The following is a 20,065-nucleotide window of genomic DNA, read 5'->3' as shown; positions in this document are numbered from 1 at the left end:
TTTCATTTTCTGAACCTGCTTTATCCTCACCAGGGTCACGGGGGTCGCTTGGAGCCTATCCCAGGTACTTAAGGGCGGAAGGCAGGGTATGGCCCTGGACATGCCGCCAGTTCATCACAGGGCTGACACTTAGGGTACGTTTACACGGCAACACGCCGCAAAGATTTCTCCTTTGCGTTTATAAAATCATTCCGCGTTAAGACGAAGCCGCTATGATAACGTCTGCGTTAACATGAGTCCGCGAGGACGGCTGAATACGCTGTAGTGGCCATGCCAGACCAGTAGCTGGCGATGTAGAGCTGTAGTGAAACAGTGGCGGTAAAACACGCGCCTGCGCACAAACGATTTCCGGTTTAGACAAGCCTTTAAATGAGGAGAAGAAGAAGAAGAGGCGGACAACACTATTTACAAACAACAATGGCGAGTGGTCGTACGAAGACGCAGGACTTCTTTGTCTGGAACAGACCGAGCTGAGCACAGTTAGCAGCACGTATGTTGTCTGAAACCGGCCATTGTTGTTGTGGTTGTTCCTTCTTTTTGTGCAGCTTTATTGTGTCATAGAGGCTGGCAAACCAGCTTGGAGGCGCATTACTGCCACTAACTGGCCTGGAGTGGGTTAACTAGCGGTTCTTGGGCTGCGCGAGCATGCGGTGACGCCATATTTTACCCCGGAACGCTCCGATTCGCATTAACACGGAGCAGAAATGCGGAGCGTGTCGGTAACATTCCACCCTGGACCCTGGTATCAAAAGTTTCCGGATTCAGGCACTCTAGGCACTGTTTCCATGTTAACAGAAGGCTAATCCGCGATGAAATCTTCCCGGAGTCGACTGAATCCTACGCCCTGTAAACGGCCCCATAGAGACAAACAATCACCCTCACATTCACACCTATGGGCAATTTAGGTTAACCGATTAACCTATCAGTGCATGTCTTTGGTTGGATGGTGGGAGGAAGCCGGAGAGAACCCACGCAGACATGGGGAGAACATGCAACACCAGAAAGACACCCCCCCCCCCCCCCCCCCCCCCAGTTTATTAATTACTTATTGATTTGATGATTTTATACACCCAAATGTCTCTTAATGTTTCCTTTCCTTCATTGATTGTTATTTTATTCATATTAAAAAGCTGTAAATGAATGACCCAATTATGATAAACAAGGTTTGTCTGGACTGAGCTGAAAAGCTTTAGGGTTAAGCTGCAGATTCAGTCAAATTTAACAACTTACAAAAATATTATTCTCACTTTAAAGTTGGGCTCGGCAGCATATTTCATTTTATTTAATCAAGGTAAAAAATGCCTAAATTCCACAATCACGATCATTCCACTGGAGACCTTTCTTACTTAACAAAATTTCCAAATGCAACCTGTTTACTTATATACTAATAAAGTTCATGGGTCCGATCAAGCAGTAACACGTGGACACATTTGGTGTTCAACAGTCTCTGTCATGTCAGCAGAGTAACTTATATGCATGTATTATACATATTTGAGTAGGTATTTATAAGCACTTTAACATTATGTATAACAAATTTGGGGAGGTAAAATTTTTAGGTGAAAAATGTCAAATTACTGCTCGGTACACGTAGACTTGAAACAGACATCAATTTTTTAAGCTTTATGCAAACATTCAAAACGTGGTTCTCGACAGAAATTGATATCAAGTAGGACAAAACCTTTTCGATATTATGTTCAACTATGCTGAAAATACATTTGGAGTAAAATATTGAAAGTGGTCTATTTATTAACATTAGAATGTGTTAACATGTGGAACAGGCTGCCATAGTAACACGTGGATGACTCTACCATTGTACGTATCTCCCAAAATGTATCAAAAGATCATTACTTTCTGAAAGTTTCACTCAAATATCTGAATTATAAGTAATTCAAATTAAAAATTGGTATTTTTGTAGTAACACGTGGACAGGGCCTTTTAAGCAACTCACAAATGTTAAAACTCATAAATATGAATATTATTCACAAAATTATAAAAAAAAATAATACTTAAAACTTAACAATCATCTATATAATCAACAGACTGAATGAATTTTCAAATTTTTCATGTATAATTTTAGTGTCAAATTCAAGCTATGACTATGGTGTAAAAAGTCCAATCCATAAAATTGGTTGTAAATTTTTTCTACAGGTGGTATTTTAAAAAGGATAACAGTTCCATAAAATAGACACCTGTAGCTAAAAAATGAGCCCACTTGATAAATGATGTGCGCAAATGTACTTTTTCATGTAGATGCTCACTTTTGCTTGATCGGACCCCAATACTGTTATTTAGTATTTTAGAAGGATGTTTTTGTCATAAACTTTTGGAGAAAGAAAATAATCATTAAAACCATTAACTGTCTATAACACTGAAACAAAATCAATATGTCATTTTTGTCCATTTCACTCAGCTGTACATGAAAACTTTAGCTGACTTAGTTTAAAAAGACTGACTTACAATTGATTTAAGTGTGTCAATAAAAATACTCTGATGACCAAAGTTTTTGGTTCTCTGAGTAGTAAAGATGACACAAAACTGACTTACTGTGAATTTATCTCCAATATCTTATAGTAAAGTGCATAATGAAGGTTAAATCGATGACTGATATGAACCAGTGGAATGATTACAACCAAAACTCACCTAATGTTCAACTGTATTCATTAAAATATAACCAGGTAAAAAAAAAGTGTTACAAGTGCTAACACATACAGCAGCAAGTTCATACTTACACGTAATATTGGAATGGCTACTTTTCCCAGAAAGTCAGCGCTCCGGTCTCTATCCTCATCAAACACCGTCACCTCTAACACTGAATGGATGTCCTTCACATTACTGAAAGACAGACACAACAAACAATTAATAATATATACACACATCATCATCATTATCAGATTTAGCATTGACCTACTTCTAATAATGCCTATTATTTAAAGAATTCAATTATTTTTTCCATAATGTACTTTCAAAAATATCCACATTTGTTACAACTACAACTAATACTCTGGCTCAAAAACTTTGATTAATATTTGGCATTGAAAGCTAAATGTAATGACAAAGTTTGGGATAAAAGGTGAGGCACAAAAGGACATGAAACATGGAAGATAAATGTTGGCTGACGTTCACTCACAAAGTGAAGACTTTGTTCCACTCTGGATTGAGGTTCTTGTACAACAGTATGAGTCTGTAGTCTGTCGTTATTCATGCTCCAGCACACAGAAAGGATCACTCTTACCTGTGGAACCAGAAGGAACGTTAGCATTGCAGTAAAAAAAAAGTCTGTTAAATCTGAGGAAGCAACAGCAAATTTTGCGCAGACATGTGACCATGTAGAGGTGTTCTGATTACCAGTTACATCTGCAACCATGAGTCCTTCAGCTCTCATCACCTTCACCTGCACCAATACCAACATCTCTCATGTTAGAGAGAGACTTCCATATACCCTGAAGAAGAAGAGGAGAAGGAGAAGAAGGAGAGAAGGAAGAAGAAGAAAAGGAAGAAGAAGGACAAGAAGAGGAAGAAGGAGAAGAGGTGTTTTACTGTCAGCTTATTCCTCCATCCTCTTCATCCTTTCATCCTGGTGTTAAAGCTGCTGCTTACGTATCGTCTGAGTATCTCTGCTCGTTCCTGTGGGTCGTCCAGCGGTGTGACTGACAGGTCGGCGATGGAGACATGGGATGAGGCGGTCAGTGTGACCAGGAGCACCACGTATCCCCGCGACTCCTCCAGAGGAAGCTCCAGGTGATGAGTCTGCTCCTTGGACAGAGTAGAGAGGTCCAACTGGCACCTGAAAACAAACACAGGACTTTTTTAAAGCTGTAAATCTAATTCTTAGCCTTTTATTCAAAGTCATTTGTCATTTTTATGTTGTTTGTGACTGTGCGTTCTGTGATTCCCCCCCCCCCCCCCCCCCCCCCCCCCCCCCCCCCCCAAACACCACCCCCCCGCCCACCCTTCCATCCCCTTTCCCTCATGAGGTTTTGCCTTTTGCCAGGTTGTTATTGTAAATTAGACTGTTTTCTTAATGACTTACCTGGTTAAATAAAGGTTAAATAAAAATAAAAGTCTTCTCTAAGCTGCAGTGTGTTTCCTACTTTACAGGTATCCATTTCAATTCATTTGCTAATAAGAAAATAACATCAGTTCTTACATAAGAATATGTAAGAACAAGAAAAGTAGACATTATTAGGCCCGAGCCGAGTAACACCTATTGAATCTGCAGTGGGCGCATGGGGACAAAATCACTAGTGACGCGGTCGCCTTTCACCATTGTCGCCACTCACTCATATTCATATTCACGGCAGTGAGACCTTTCTGAACATGTACATGTCATGTACACAAACCACATATTTACATCTGCTTGGAATGAATGGGAGTCACTGGGCCACGCCCAGTCGGGGTCAGGCGCGTGGGGTCATTCACTAGTCTTCTCCTCAGATCAACAGCTGCCTCCTGTACATCTGTAGATGACCAGGCCGGTGTTCAGGTGAACACGGAGCCTTGCATCTGAAAGCGAACGCCTTTTTCCTTCATCTCCTTCTACCAGAGCCGTAAGCTTTCCTCTGTGCTGGTACGTGGCTCATGTAGTCCTGCTCAAAGAACACGCGTCTTCCTTTATACTCTGTGTTTTTATTCCAGGCAGATCAAAGCATAAGCTCTTTGGTCTTAAACACACAGAAACATATGACAACTGACCTGGGGTTTGATTCTTGTAGAGGTTTTGGGGTGAGTGAGCGGTGACATCAGTGTATTTGGAGGGGAGCATCGGGAGAGCCAGCTGTGTTTTTAATCCAACTTTGTGTGAATTCCTGGATGTTTGTCCCTTTCTGATCCTACCATTACGCCTTGGGTGTGAATATTGTTTTTTGTTGAACGAGCCTTCAAGCCTACACAGATTCATTGTCAGGAGACAAACAAAAAAATATTATTATGGCCATGCCCCTAAACAAACCGCAATTCGGTCATGTTGGATTGAAATTTCCGAATTGCAGCACTTTCATTGACATTGTATTTTAACTATCTCTTCCTTGAGTGTTTGGTCAAATGAGCTCAAAATCGGTGTACAGTATCTAGAGAAGTGGGGCATCAAAAGTTAGCCAAATTTTTGGGATTGGTGTCACCATTTTTGTGCAACGAGGTCACAAATTTTGCAAAGTTTTTTTCAGAAATTTACCTTTACAAAAATTGCTTCACCTCGGATATTCAAACACCAGTTTGGCTCAAATTTGACTCACACATCTACCTCCCAGGTCCATTTCTATGGAAAAATCTGAAGTTTTGCACTATAGCGCCCCCTACAAATTTACCTTTACGAAAATTGCTTCAGTTTGGACATACGAACACCGATTTGGCTGAAATTTGAATCACTTGTCCATATCCCAGGCCTACACCTATTCATCAAAAGACTCTGAAATTCCGCACTATAGCGCCCCCACAAATTTACCTTTACGAAAATTGGCTCAGTTCATACATACAAACACCAATTTGCCTCAAATTTGAATCGGTTGTCCATCTCCCAGGCCTACATCCATTTATCAGAAGAAATTGAAATTTCACACTACAAACATACCTTTACAAACATTGCATCAGTTCGGACATACGAACACTGATTTGGCTCAAATTTGAGTCAGTTGTCAATCTCTCAGGCCTACACCCATTCATTGGGAAAATGTGAAATTTGGCTCCATAGTACCCCCTACCAATTTAATTTTACTAAAATTGCCTCATTTCGGACATATGATCACCTACTTGCCTCAAATTTGAATCATTTGTCAATGTCCCAGGCCCACATCTATTCATCAGAAGACATTGAAATTTCACACTCTAGCGCCCCCTAAAAGTTTACTTTTGCAAAAACTGCATCAGTTCTGACATATGAACACTGATTTGGCTCAAATTTGAATCTGTTGTTAATCTCCCAGGCCTACACCCATTCATCAGAAGACATTAAAGTTTGGTGCTAGAGCGCCACCTGCTGAATGATGGACACACTAGTACTGGACATGCCCCTTGGCGAGGGCCTTTCAGTGCTGCTGGCGGCTTTAATTTTCTTTTCATCTGTGAAATAAAGTTGATCAGTGATTCAAGTAACACTCTTCATAGTCTAATCAAGTCAACAAACATTCATATGTTTTCTACCCATTTATCTAAATGTTCCATTTCATGTCTGCGTCATGTCTGTCATTATTTCATATTTCCAAGTTTTCCACATTTTTAGTTCAGAGTTATCATTTAAGCTAATACATGCTTCTCAATCAAAATAACAAAATACATTGAAGTAATTACTATTAGAGAGATAGTGTGGGAGTTATCTAGATAAAAAAAAGTATTTGAGGTGACTCATTTTTACAAAGTAATGCTTTTCACACGAAATTTAGTTACATACAGTCATCGGCTCAAATCATATCAATCATTCATGAGAGTAAAGAGGATATGATGCTATGAATAAAATGGTTTGTTTCTGTAAGTGTGAACCCTCTAGGAAACATTTTATGTGAGATTTCATGAGTCAACAAAAAATATAACAGGCCTGTTTGTACGGTAGATACTTAAATAAGGAAATGTTACAATTCATATCTTTAAAATGTTACCATATGCCTTAAAAATGGCATCTCAGAGTAAGTACATGGTGGTAAAGGTACAAATGATAACTCCAAATGTTTCCAAGTTTAGGTGGTATTCAGTAGTCTGGTCTACACTAAAATGTTCAGATGCAGCTTGACATAATATCGCAAAAATTCTCTCATTGTTCTTATGATATTTCAGGAATGCCATAATAGAATGTCAAACTTTTACTCAGACTCAAGGATGAACTGATTATATTTTATTGGATAAAGGTGAAAGGTGAAATCACAATTTTGGTTGTGACTGTTGGTAAATGAAAACGAGGAGATGAACAGATTATGATGCAAGGATAGTGGAAGCATCTGATTGGATATAGTATTTCATCTTAAATAACTTCTTACTAGAAATAAGTCTGCATTTTTCCCATAATACACACACAGTACTTAGCATTAGCATTAGCACACAGCACACATTAGGAGCAGTGAGCTGCCAGTGAAGACCAGCAGTCAGGGACCAGCTCCAGATCTTCATCAACACCGTGGTCAAAGGCACCGACGGGAGAATTAACCTATGCTTGTTTTAAAATTTGTAGAGAAATATGTGGAGAAAATAGGGAAACTCAAGAGAGAGGGCTCTACACCGACTAAGACCTGAACCTAGACCAGTGGTTCCCAACCTATTTTGGCTCGTGACTCCATTTTAACATCACGCATTTCTGGCAACCCCAGACATTCAAAACTGAGACTTTTTTTTTTTTTTTTTGCTAAAATTAATTTGTTAATGTAATAGTTTGCTATACTATGTTGCAAATACAGTAAATGTTCATTTCAGATAACATTTAGTCTATATAATGTATATTATTATGGATGGAGGCAGAAAAACCAGGTGTAGATTACTGCACAAAGGGAGAATTTGATTTTCCTTGGTCAGGATATGTACAGTCAGTCCAGCTTGGATTTACAAGGCTGACAATTAATACTGAACAAACAATAATTCAAACTACAAATTATGAAAGAGCTGCAGCATCTGAAACCGACCACAATGAACATTTGACAGATAAACAGTACCACAGTGCTTCAGTTTCACAGTTTGTCATGTCTTTTATGTATTGGGATTGTCTCTCTCAACTCACCATATATTTTTTATTAGTATGTTTTATGTTATTTTTATTTTCCATTTATAAATTCCAGGTGACCCAATTTGAATTCCAGGCGACCCCGTTTGGGGTCCCAACCCCAAGGTTGAAAAACACTGACTTAGACCCTTCCAGGTGTGGGGTAAGTGTTCACTACTACATCACTACACTGTCCCAGCTTATAGGTCACTTTAACCCTCAGGAGTCCCTAAATGCACCCTTGTGTCCAAATCACATGACCAATTTAACATGATGTAGCAGCAAGACGGAGCCTCACTGAGTCTTACTTTCAACTTGTGTAGAAAGTGCAGATGTCTAAGTACTCCTGTGAGGTCTGTTGTGTTGAAAAGCCGAGTAAAACCAGACTTATGCTACACAATAAAAACATCATTTTCAGCAATATTGTCATCAATATAATACAGAAAGATATGCAAAAAATGGCTTCTAAGGCAATGCTTGCATGAAGAAAAAAGAAACCAAAATATGCCTCTGTGTTTGGTGGAAAAGTGCTGATTTGTGACACCACACTGTTCTTTATAATTAGTTGTATATAGTTTTCTGAGTTATAAAAATGGTTCATTGACCATTTTGTGGCACCATATCGGGATACCAGATTGTTTTGTAAATAGTTGTTTATAGTTTTTCGAAAAAAAACGTTTAAGACATGGCCTATATTTTCATATAAACAGTTGTATATAACGTTCATGTTTTTGATGAAAAACAATTACGAATCTAGCTTTTCCTACTGGAAATTTTTTAATGTGATTTTAGGTTCAGTGTGTTAATACAGCATGTCAAATGAAAAAAATACATGTAAAGTCACACAGGTGAGGATATGCTGAGAAAAACTGTACCAAACAAAGCAATGTAAACAGATTTAAACAGAAAAATCTAAGGTATTCAAAAACAGCCAAAATACAGTCAGATACCAAAGGGTTAACAAATGTTGATTCAGATATTTCAACACACACACAGACACACACAGACCCACTGACCGTCCAATGAAGTCGTCTCTCCGTCCTGTGTCTCGGTCCCAAACTGTGATCTCCAACACCTCCCCCGTCTCCTCATACAGATGCAGATCAAACTGCTCCCTCCACTGTGGACTCAGTGTCTTTGGCACCGTCTGCACACACATACACACACACACACGCACACATACACACACACACACACGCAGATCAGAGGTTTGATGACACTGGTCCATGCTGACACCATGGGTCTCCGTGTGGGCGTACCTTGCTCCTGTACTTCTGGTGTCCCAGTCTGAACTTGGCGTACGGGTCGCTGAGCCCATTAGGATCCATGGGAATCAGATTCCGACCTTCAATGAGCGCGATGCTGACAATCCCTCGCCACAGCTGGGCTTTACGATGCAGCTCAGAGAGACGCACTGACTGCTGCTGCTGAGAAAATACAGCTTTAAATCATTTCGTTTTACAGGCGTCAGATAGGGCCCTGTTTTCCAAACACAGAATACTGATGCAACGTGCAGATGTTATATGTTGGATTTAGCTTTTTATCAAGAATAACTGTCAGATTAACATGTTCAAACCATGCAAGAAATCATTTTATGACTGTTTATTTTTAGTACCATGTCGAGAAATGATGATTATTCTTTAGATAATGGAAGAAAAGAGTAAATGAGAGTGATTTTCTTTTTATATGAAAATATTTTGAATGCATGTAGTGGAGAATGGTCTATAAATCAGTGATTATTGAGCTACTATGCTTCAGATTGGTAGTTAAATCTTTGCATCTCATACATTTATCTTAGGGCTGTCAAAATTAATATGTTAACACAAATTAATCCATCATCATGATTAATCTGATTAAAAATTTTAAAGCAATTAACCCATTTGCAGCACAGAATGACTCTGAACGTCTCTGCCAACGCATTTGGGTCAGTTTGTCCAAGTAGAGTTAGCGTCACGCATGAACAAATGGGCAGATGATCTGGTAGTGACAGACAGCAGAACCAGCTGATAGAGATGGAAGACACTACACAGCACGTTGGCCCTCTGGATAGAAATATGAGGACAAAAAAAAAAACAAGACGGAAACAGCTGTTTCAACTTGTTTTGTTGAAACTGTTGAAGGTGTTTAATAAACACGTTAAGTGCATATATATTTCCCCTCTTTCTTGAGTCCGTTTGTGCATGCAAAATGAAACCCGATTAATATAGATTACAAATGAATGCCTTTTAATTGTGATTAATTGAAATTAATCCACAGCAACCCTGTGATTAATCTGATTAAAGATTTTAATCGTTTGACAGCACTAATATATCTATTGCGATATTTCATCATATATCTTAAATATATGACATGGATTAAAACTCTCTTTTCTATGATGTCTTCATTTAAACCACAGTGTACTGATGTTAAAAACTGCATTAATACTTTGGAGCAGCTGAAAAAGCTATGAACCAAAGTTACTGCGAAGATGTTAGCATGTCATTTATAATCCACAGACATGGAATGTTTTAACTAGTGATTTACCAAATCTTGAGACAAATATCAGATTCTTTATCTGCTGATTGTGTCAAAAATTGTATCTAAATTATAATATGCCTTTTATTACAGGCAGGTAATGAGTTTATCAGAGGTTTTTTCTGTAAATTATTGTCTATTTTTGCAATTTTCATGGTAGGAACATAATATTTTAATAGATTCGTGAGCCACAATATCTCAAACTCTTTTTGTAAAAAAAATTACTTAAAAAGACGGTAAAACACTCCACAAATAAGAACTGTGGTATGTCTGTGATCAAATTAGTGACTTCTTTGACATCACACAAAGTCAGATTCAGTTGTTAAATATATATTGGTGCAGCTTTAATATAAAATCTTTGAACACTGACAGATCAGTGAAGTCTAATCTGAAGAACAGAGCCCCAGTCAGTGCTGGTGTGAAGTGACCACAACCACACAAACCACAGCAGCTACAGTCGCATGAATAACATGACCTCAACGCAACGTCTGTGTTGAACTCTTTCATTGTTGGAAGGTGTAGAGTTCAATGTCAGACTGAGCAAAACCAGGGAAACATGTTAAACAGAACAGTTAGACACAGTGACAGGGAGTCAACTGTACTGACAACAGATGGAAATACAGAACACACACACACACACACACACACGATGAGGCCAGACAGCGCACAGATGAGGATTTCTGTCATTTACCTTGGTGGATCGTTTCCAGGATCTCCTGAGCAGCATAGTCTGAATATACATTAAAAGACATTATTTCAACTCATCGATGGGGGGGGGGGGGTAATAATACTAAGGGGTTCACTAGATGAAGTTCTTCTAAGGCAAGAAACAGTAAAACCATTAAAGGTGTCTTTTCTTAAAGGTCCAGTGTGTGATACTTAGTGAAATCTAGTGGTGATTTTGCAGATTATAACTAGTTGGATGCCCCCCCCCCCCACTGCTGAAGTAGTGCTAGAGCTAGTGTTTTTGTCAGCCAGAACTATCTACTGATCTAAAATGTTTACTAACTTTTAGGCCTGTAACGGTACACCAAACCGTTTTGGTACACACCTGTTCGGTTCGGTACACAGCTGTACCAAAACAGCACAGTATGTTGAGAAAAAGAAAAACGAATGAAAGACGTTGTTTGATGCGGAACTTTAAATCCGCGCAAGTTCTACACGGACATATTGAAGGACGCACACATTGACCCGAAATACGAAATAGCAGCTGATATAAGGTAAAAAAAAAAAAACAACAACAACAAATATGATGTGAACCTGGAAGGAAGAGACTGGAGACCCTCCACCATCATTACAGCCCCGTTTGGGATCAGTTCAGATCCCGGTGAAAGACAACAACAGGGAAAGAGACGGTGATAAGACGGACATTGTTTGGCCCCTAAGAACTACGGTAGTTCTAAAACACTTACACTAGCTCTGTCTGTCTCTCTCTCTCTCACACATAGACTGTATAACAGAGGAATAGAACCCGGAGTTGGACGTTGAAAGTATATAAAGTTTCACTTTCGTTTCACGCCAGCGTTAGTTACGTTAGTTATGGACACCCCCCGGCTCCGATCCAAAAAAAAAAACAAAAAACGTCCCCCCGACAAATCGCACCCTGCACGTGCGCACATGTACACAAAGTGTCCTAAACAGTTTGTTCTCTGTCCTAAAAAAAATAATTTGGTTAATTTTTTGTTGTCAAAGTTGCTCTTCAGTTTGTTTAAACAGAATACCAGTTTGTCCTCTTGTTAATGTTGCACTTCATGTGGAATTTTTTTGGTATTTTTACGCAGATTGTGAACTGACAGAACTGTGATTTGATTTTTGTTGTTTGTTCAAAACTACCTGTCAGGGAAAAGTGCAATACTAATGTTTAAAATACATTTAGTAATATTAATAATTCATTTATTTTCTATTTGATTTATAGCAGCAGAATTATATTCCTGTTTTTCAATATTCTATTATGTCCAAAAATTGGGGGAAAATTTTTCAAAAATTCATAAATGTATTAAAGACATTTTGAGGAGTTTTCTTTCTTCTCGTACCGAACTGAAAAAAAAAAAAAAAAAAAAAAAAGGAACCGTGGCTTTCTAAACCGAAAATGTACCGAACCAAAACTTTTGTGTACTGTTACAGGCCTACTAACTTTTGATCAATTAACCCTATCACTACATGTAAATAAATCAGGTAAAATACAGTTTGTCAGCTTTTCATGATCATCAAATATGACCCATTTGGATGTTAACCCATACAGACCCAAACATTCTGTTTATTGTTTTTCTATTTATTGTCTTTTACTTTTATTCTGTTTTATGATTCTGTGCAGCACTTTGGGGCAGTAATGTCTGTTTTTACGTGTGCTGTATAAATAAACCTTGACCTTGATATGTATAAATGATGGCAGAATTTAAAAAAGGATTAAAAAAAAAAAGTTGATCATCTTTTGCCATTGACTATAATACAACTTTTTTTCCAAAGTGAAGTATAACTGGAAGGGGAGGGACTTATTTTTCCTATAAGAGCAAACACACTATACACAACAAATCATTTCCATGTGATTATACACTAATGAAAACACAATGATGACCATTATATTCCATTTCTGCAAAAAGATCATCCTAAATCTCACACACTGGACCTTTAAATGAACTGCACATCAGCTGTGCTGCAGGTTTTCTTTGCCACTAGAGGGGGCTGTGGGACCACTACAGTGTGTTTCTACATCACAGCAGCTCACTTAACTATGGGAGGGGAGGTACGCTGTTCAAGCCCAATTTTAATTAGGCCCCAGGAATAAAGTGCATCTGAAAATAGATTCTAACTGTGAAAAATGCTCTCCACCTGCTGAATATTTTTCACGGCCTAAATTAGGGTCTTGCTGGTGTTCTCATTAACTTTAATTACACTTTGATCCATCTGAGCTCCTCCTCCTCCTCCTCCTCTTCTTCATGTCAGAATTCACCCTGTGTGTTTTCCTCTTATTATTTGTTGAGTTTCTCACATTTTCATCCCTCCTCTTTGTCTCTGTTAATCTGTCTCTTCTACATTTATCTCTGACTCTTCCTCCCTGTGTATGATTAATTTATATACGGAATAAAACATAAATGAGACAGGCCGTTTTAAGCTCTAGGTGCTGAGGATACATTTGGAGATTATTTTTTAAATGCTGAAATAAAACAAAACAGGAAACACATCCTGCAAAAATGTAGTATGACAGCAAAGAAAAATTGAAACATTTAATTTAATAACAAATGGAATTAGGAGAAAAAAAAATGCACTTTTTTTTTTTTTAAATGACCTCTAAAACAATCATTACACTGAATTACAAAAAAATGTTTTTTGCAAGTTGTCTAGGTTTTTTCAACTGAATTAGGACCATTTTGCACCGCTAAATCCAAAAATGACATCTGTTTTTCTCAATCAGGTCAGGTTTTTTTGCTAATTTTATTTTGAAAAATTTTATCTTCTCACAAAATTGATTACATTTTTGTGACTTTATCAGTTGATTTTTTATATAGTTCTCACCCAAAATAGGTTTTAAGAGAAAAAAAATCATTTTCTAACAGGATTCCTGTTAGGTACAATGGTGTATTCACCGCAGATGTAGCAGAATACATCAGGCTTATTTTTGCAAAATCTTCTAGTTGAAGCCATTTCATTCACCTGTAATATTAAAAAAAATATTAATCATAAATTGGCAAAAGTAAAATCTTCAGAATTCGTTTATTGCAAGAAATATCAAAGAATTTTGTATCATATGATGTGAAAATGCCCATAAATGTAAGCAAAAATGTTAAAAAGCCAATATGTAGCATAGTTCAGAAAGTTGACCTGATTGAGCAAAATTAATGTGATTTTTGGATTCAGCACACCAAAATTATCCTAAACCAGCTCAAAAAACTTAAACAATAAATTTGTTGTTGACCAGTGTTATTTCTCCAAAAGGTTATGAAACTATATTAAAAAAAAAAAAAAAAAGAAAACTATAAAAATTGTTTATCAAGTTGTATGGCAAAAATAAAACCTTTAACTGAAAAATGCACTTTGTTGAGAAAACTTTTTTGCAAAATGCTATTTGGTAATAAAAACCAATAAATAATACATATATTATACATATACATAAATCATTTTTGGACTATATTACTTTTTGCAAACATCATTCTGCTTGAAAAAAAACAGGTTTAGAGGTTTTGTTCTTCTGTCATTGATATGCTGAATCTAAAATATTCCCTCATTCACTCTGTTTTGTGCATTTTGTTCATCATTTAATCACTAACATAGTCTATATTTGATGCTGAGCAATTAAAGTAACATTACTACATCTGGGAATTATTTGACGATGGTTGTTCATTTGTAGGTATTTTTATGACTTTGTTACAGTGACTCTTCCTCACAGTCGTCTGTGTCATGGTTAATTAAATATATATACTGCTTAGAGCACATTTAGTTAAATAGTGAATGAATTTTAGAATAATTATGGATAAAACTGAATTATTCCTCCCACTCTTGCTTCCATCCTACAGTCATTCAAGTAGCATTTATTAAAAGCTAATTTGAATAAGAATTAGGCCAGCTTTGGGATCGGTGCCACATGGATGTTAGTGTTGAGGGAAAAGCTGCCGTTTCTATAATTAATGCTCTTATTTTATTCATAAGGATTGCTAAGAAAGACGAAACCAAAACCTTAAAACTAACACAATGTCAAAAACTACAACATCCAAGAAACCTACTGGAAGTAAATATTAAAGGCTATTGAAATAATAATATGGTAAAAAGTCTGTTTCCCTCCATTAGATGGCAGTATGCAGGTCTGCTATCTAGGGCAACAGATAAGGAAACGCTCTGCACTAAGCAAAGAGGAGTTGAACGGGGATAAACAGGACATTATTAAGATCCTAATCACCGCCAGACTCACTTTATTCACATAGGGCTTCCAGCGATACATCTTAAGCTCACTTTGCTGCAGGAAACACAGACGCAGCACAGAGGATCATTACTGACCGGAAGAAAAGCTGAACAGCAGCGTAGTATGTCAGATGTTCTTTTGTATTTCAGCTCATTTTCTACATTGTTAATCTTTAATTATACTCTATGATATGATACGATAATACTTGACTAGAGAGTTGACAGCAAAGTAAGACATTTAACATAATCGCTTCATAATTTTTTATATATTTATGCATCAAAAATGACAGATAACACTCATGCCAAAGATGAAAAAAAGAAGATAGAGAGATGAAACAATATAGAGAAGATAAAGGAAGGTGCAAAGAAACACAATATCACATGACAACTTGAAAAAAAAGTCTTTGGATTCACATTTTTTCAAAGTGAGACAGACCAAAATAATAAAATGTAGAGTACCGTTGAGTCCCGTCGTTCCTCTATGGGACTGTCTTTTGGGGTGAGGGTGACGTTGAGCTCCAGGGTGCCCAGGTCCTCATCTGGGTGCTGGGAGTCCTTCAGAGCCAGGGTCACAGGTATCGTCCTGCAAAATGACAGAATGAGATAAGTCTGAAAATGAACGACTGAATAAATATGATGTTTTAGAGGTGGACAGTATGACCGATGTCAGCTGCTACAACATATTCCATTTGATTACTTATTTATTTATTTATATGGTATTTCCATACACAAGAAATGTCTGAAATAAGGCAACAATTGAGCTGATCACATCCCAAAATAGTTTTTAAAAAAAGTAAAACACAAATGGCCTGATCACAATCAAGGGTACCAGAAAGGGTGCACATACAGATAAAAATAATAATGCTCTATCAAAAAAATCAGACAGGCCATTTTATTTGTCTGATATTTCTCTTTTAAAGTCCAAAATATTTTTGTATTATGGCGTCTACTAAAAATTTCGCAGGCTTGCCTCTGTCAAATCAGAAATTATTGGGTGTATGGACACTCCAGCCTTATAGCCTCCATATTTAATGCCTACAAAGATATACAAATGTTTCAGCACTTAGAGAATCATGCATTGTTTATTGCATAGATGTCGTGTCCAAAGCGTGCGTGCTGAAAAATTCCATATACTGACAGAAACAATAAAATTAGACCCACGTATTTTGATATGGTGTACGGACACTACTTGGTGTACGGACTCTACAAGACTGGAATGGAAATCTGGCTTACCACATGGTCGCATCTGTGTTAGATCTGTAAGTAAGTCTTCCTGGTACAGGAGGAAATAAACATTTGTGAACAAGTTAGAACAATATATCTGCATATCGCCATATTATTAATGGAAGTATATTGGTGTACGGACACTACATGAATTTTGGTGAACAACGCACCATTGAAAACATGCGGTTCGATGTAAACGTCCGCTTGACACATTGTTACCAAATTTTCTGCAGCCAGGGAGCATACCAAAATCTGTCTAGTTGTGCAGATTTAGTCATAATAATACTGAAATAACAGGTTCCCATTCTATTATTACAATTAAAGGGCTGTAAAAGAAGGGTTTTCAGAACAAAATGGTTGATTGTCTTAATACTGAAAATAAGAATTGATAATCAAACAGCTGTTCAACAAAAATGATCAATAAATGAAAAGCAATGTGATGTGTGTATTTTGTAATAAAAAAGACACAGGAGTTGAGTAGTAATTATTTATTCTGTTACAAAACATTATGTACAATAATTTTGCTCTCTTATACCAATAAAATTGTGCACGTTTTCATGCTCATTGGGTCGCCATTTTATCAGTTTTTATCTGATTTTCTTCAAATTTGGAGGATTGCAAGCTCTAGTAATAAGATGGCCAAGAAACATTTGGGAATGGTTTTGGGGGTATCTTTTTGCAATACTGATTAATAACTGATGCAAATATTCTTGTACACCTTGATTGTGATCAGGCCGAAAGCAAAAACATAAAAAAGCAGACTACATGTGGTGGAAATAGTATTGATAAATCTACTGTCCCATGATGTATACTCTTGAGACCTAGCAATGTATTTGTGTCCTCTGTTTGTCCTCAAGATTTTCATAGCTTTGCATAAAAAAAAAAATACACTGTCCACTGCAAAAGGACATTCCATGAGAAAATATGTCTGAACAAACTGCTGCATCATGCTGTTTCTAATCAAGACACTTATTTAATATAAAAAAGCCAAGAATTTAATTCACTGGGCCTCAGGAGGATATTAACACATCACCGAATGCAATTTGTTTATTATTAATAAGTGAATCTCAGTTTCTTAGTAGAATTACCTGATCAGTAATGCTGTTTCCCTTCATGGCCTAAACAGTCACCAGCATCCAAAAGCATCTATTAACTAACCACTAATCCTATCGATGCATGTAAATAATTCAAGTAAAATACAGTTTCTCAGCTTTTCATCATCATCACATTTGACCCATTTGGACGCTCACTCTGCAGTGAACGTGGAAACATCAACGTCTTCTTTAACATTAAAACCCATGGAGTTTGAGAAATCACAGTGGTTATAGATGCTTGCTTATATGTTAAATTAATGATATATTTTGCTGGAAAAGTCACTTTTTCTTCAGTTGAATTGACTCTTTTATGAACATGGTGTTGTCCCCAGTCCCCAGTGTATCCAGTCTTCTCCAAACACTGATCCACCTTTTTTCACCAGTTTGTTCCAGCTGTTTTATATCAGTTTGTTAGATGCTACCTTTGCAGTGACTCTATATAGTAAACTGACTACCACTGACCCCTAGCAGGTGCATATATTGAAGGATTTGAAGCTACTATAGAAAAAGTTGACTCTATCCATTTCATTAATGTGTTGACTGATGGGGGGGGTTAGCATTTCCTTTATCTTGGAGTTTATTTATTTATCTTTTATATTACCTTTATTTAACCAGGTAAGTTAGTTGTAGGGCTGCACGATATTGGAAAAAACTGACATTGCGATTTTTTTTAACCCTGCCATATATATTGCAATATGAAAAAATACTCATGAGGATATTAGGGCTGTGTGATGCCGATGTAATTGATCAAACAAATTTGTTGTTACCTCTCATTGTGGCAACAGATGCAATGCACTGTCGACACCGAACACGTGTTTCAATATCATCCTTCTTGTAGCCGAAATAATTCCAGATAACTGACAATGCTTTACTTTTTGGCACCAAGTCTTCGTTTTCAGTGATTTTCTTTTATTTGTTGCTTATTTTTCAATGTTATTACCAGCGACTCACTCTATATGCAGGGGCGTGGCCTGCTTCAGTAAACTGATTAAGAATGATTGTGATTGGTGGATCGCTGTGCGCAGTGTGTGTCAGGTACCCAGGCTGAAATTAGATGAGAACACATTGAGTTCATTTACCTCCTACATTGCAAGACCTGCGATGTGACTATTGCACACACGTACATCACGATGACGATACTCAAACGATATATTGTTCAGCTCTAGTTAGTTGAGAGCTGATTCTTATTTTCAGTAACGACATGGACATAGATAGAGATGAACAACTAATCCCTCACACATTCACACCTATTGGCAATTTAGATTAACCAATTAGGGCCTAAACTACTAGTGCATGTCTGTCCTTTATTGAGTCTGTTTTATATTTTTGCCTGGGGGCATGGTTCGGTCAGATCTCAGTTGCAGAGAGAAACTCACTGAATTAAATAGTCAGATGGTCCAGTCGCCTGATTGGTGAGTCCCAGTCTTGTCCCGCCTCCCTGTACACCAGGGGTCACCAATCCTGGTCCTCGAGGGCCGGAATCCTGCATGTTTTAGATGTATCCCTCTTCCAACACACCTGATTCAAACGATAAGCCTATCATCAAGCTCTGCAGAAGCCTGATAACAACCGTCAGGTGTGCTGGAAGAGGGAAACATCTAAAACATGCAGGACACCGGCCCTCGAGGACCAGGATTGGTGACCCCTGCTGTCCACTAAACAGGTACAGAGGATGGTTTCATCAATTCTTAAAAATGACTCCCATCCTTTACGAGGTGAATTTCAGCTCCTTTCCTCTGGACGGAGGTTTTTAGTCCCAAGGTGCCGGACACAGCGTTACAAAAACAGTTTTGTTCCTGTCGCCATCATTGAGCTAAATAAGAAATAGTGACATTGTACTTTATTTACTTCCTTTAGGTATTTATTCTATTTCTTTGCTCTATTTATTATTATTGTGACTTCAAATTTTTACATTTTATGTTCTTACCTTGGTTTTTATCCCAGACTGTTTTTATCTTCTCTGGGTTTTTATTGTGTTTTATTGCCTCTTGTTTTTATTTATTTGATCTTATTTATTTGATTCTTTTACTTATCCGTGCTGCTATACTGATGAATGGTGGAACACTGAGCACTTTTAGTCCTGTCTGGAAGCTCGATCAAGTACCTGCCTAACAGGTTCAATGTATGTCTTGTTGTAACGCCAAAAGCAATCACCTCATCTGCAAAACAAATCTATCCACAAGTACAAATAAAGTAACCTTGACCTTGGATGGTAGGAGGAAGCTGGTGTTCCTGGAGAGAACCCACACAGACACGGAGAGAACATGTACAGGGTGGGGAAGCAAAATTTACAATGAACATTTTATTGTTTTTTCTCAGTGGGCACTACGTCAATTGTTTTGAAACCAAACATATATTGATGTCATAATCATACCTAACACTATTATCCATACCTTTTCAGAAACTTTTGCCCATATGAGTAATCAGGAAAGCAAACGTCAAAGAGTGTGTGATTTGCTGAATGCACTCGTCACACCAAAGGAGATTTCAAAAATAGTTGGAGTGTCCATAAAGACTGTTTATAATGGAAAGAAGAGAATGACTATGAGCAAAACTATTACGAGAAAGTCTGGAAGATACTATTAAAGAAGAATGGGAGAAGTTGTCACCCGAATATTTGAGGAACACTTGCGCAAGTTTCAGGAAGCGTGTGAAGGCAGTTATT

The 20,065-nt window shown here is 37.4% G+C and overlaps 1 pseudogene; it reads right to left on the bottom strand.

Annotated features, from left to right (window-relative positions):
• LOC115429210 (multiple C2 and transmembrane domain-containing protein 1-like) overlaps nucleotides 1-20,065 on the bottom strand; it is a 56,403-nt pseudogene that overhangs the window by 12,019 nt on the left and 24,319 nt on the right.

The sequence above is a fragment of the Sphaeramia orbicularis genome, chromosome 12, assembly GCF_902148855.1.
Source record: "Sphaeramia orbicularis chromosome 12, fSphaOr1.1, whole genome shotgun sequence".
NCBI lineage: Eukaryota > Metazoa > Chordata > Actinopteri > Kurtiformes > Apogonidae > Sphaeramia > Sphaeramia orbicularis.
The sequence above is the reverse complement of the archived record's forward strand: the minus strand, read 5'-3'. Positions and strand labels throughout refer to the sequence as shown.